We start from the raw sequence: 2,071 nt of genomic DNA on the forward strand, positions 1-2,071 counted from the left end.
GGCAAGATTATCCTTACTTTCCCGTCATCTCACATGTCATTGGTGGTCAGAGCACCTGGCTGGAGGTCCCAACAATCACAGGCAGCTGGAAGAAGGGCAGGTGGTGATGATAGTTGGAAAAATTCTGTGCTACCAGTTGCCTGGGGGAAATGGGTTGGAAGCTGTCTGCATTTAATCTACAATTGATTAAATAAATGAACAAGTGAACAAATATTCTCACCATGCAGGGTTTTCTGAATTAGCAAATATTCTTTTGATTGCTAATGACGGAATCCTCACTTAAATTGGCTTAAGGAAGAAAAGAGTACGATCGATTGGTTCATGTCATGAAATATCATCCAGGACAGGGGTAGAGTTGACCGAGGGACACCTGGACGTGGGGCCTTGGACAACACTGCTCTTTCTCTTTTGTTCTCTCTCTCTCCATTTCTTACTTCTGTCCCTTCTGCATGCTGCCTTCATGTGTGGAGTAGGCTGGGGAGGAATTTATGACCACAGGCAGTTCTGGAATCATACCCTTCCAGCTTGGTGACTTGGGAGGAAAGGTGACCCTTCTCCACCAGCTCCATCCAGAAAACTTTGGGGGAAGGACCCATGGCCCGCTGGCATCCCATGGCCATATCTGGATCAATCACCATGACCAGAAGGCTCAGCTGGGATCATGAACTCATCCTGTTCCTCAAAGACAATTATGTTGGGGAAGCTGTGCTGGGCTGCAAAAGACAGGAATAATGCAACCCTTGTTAGGAATGTTGCTGGATGTCCAGGAAATGGCACGGGGATGAGTGGGGAAGCTCTTCAAGGACAAAAAGGAAATCCTGGTACTGCCTGTGAATAGCCAGCTACGGCGTGGGTCCTGTCCAAATAGGTAGTAACACACAAATTCACACTCAACTAGCAAAACTTCTTATCTGAATTCCTCAATTTATACAGGTCAGGCCAATAGGCTTTATCCGTTCATCGATTTATCAGATGTTTTCTGAGTGCCTGCAACGTGCCGGGTGTTGGACATAAACTGATGAGTGAAGCAGGCATGGTCTCTGCCTCAGCTTGCCTGACTGTGTCACTCTTTTGCTCACAAACCTGCAGGGGCTCCCCAGTGCCTAAGGTGAGAGGGGAAACTGCTCAGCCTGGCATTCGAGGATCCACCGTGCAACACCAGCCTTCCTTTCCAGGCTCGCTCGTCACTCCCCTCCCTTGCTCCTGTCACCCCCTCTGTCAGGAGTTCTCTCCCTAACCCCACCTGAATCTCCCTTCAATACTGGCTCATATCCTCCTTGTCTCTGGCACCAAGACACTGAGGGTCAAGCGGGTGATGCTGTGTCTTTGTGCACTGAAGAGAGACTGCCTTTCCTTGGAGGTGGATTCACTTGGAGCCCCAGACTGTGGGCCTTTGTGTATGTCTCCACTGCTCCCTGAAGGCATTTGACTCCTGTTTCTCATAACAGAAACATTAGTTTACTGCTTATTTTCAACACTGTTAGCTCATCTGGCCCCCCAATAACTCCAGGGGGCAGGGATAGAAACCCATTTTGAAGATAGGAAAACTGAGGCCCAGGAACTTCTGCTCCTGGCAACATTGTGGACCAAGTAGACCATCATCTTACTGGAAACAACTAAAAATCTTGGATTGAAAAAAATCTTAAATGTATTCATAAGCTGAGGAGACAGTAAGATATACTCAGGCCAGGAAATACATGAAGACAGAGACTCAGAAAGGTCAGCAGAGAGCTGAAGCTGGCTTTTGGCTTGGAAGCATTTGTTGAACCAGGCCACCTTGAGCATTGATTTTATTATGTCCCGAGGCTAGGGAGTAAGAAGACACATGACCTACCCAAGGTATGAAGTTCAATATAGAGCTAGAAGTACAAAGCGGTGCACCCTTGGTACAAGACTGAACTAGGTACCAGCATCCCCTCCTGAGACTGGAGGAAAACTGCCTGTCTTGAAGCTTGATGTTGGGTGAAAGGGCAAAGAAAACCTTCTCTGAGAATTTGTAACTGAGGCCAAATTGCAGTCTGAATTCACACAATCTGAAGCCCAAAGAACTTCAGGTCCCCATACTGGTAAC

The sequence above is a fragment of the Galeopterus variegatus genome, unplaced genomic scaffold (genome assembly GCF_000696425.1).
Source record: "Galeopterus variegatus unplaced genomic scaffold, G_variegatus-3.0.2 Scaffold198, whole genome shotgun sequence".
NCBI classification, from domain to species: domain Eukaryota; kingdom Metazoa; phylum Chordata; class Mammalia; order Dermoptera; family Cynocephalidae; genus Galeopterus; species Galeopterus variegatus.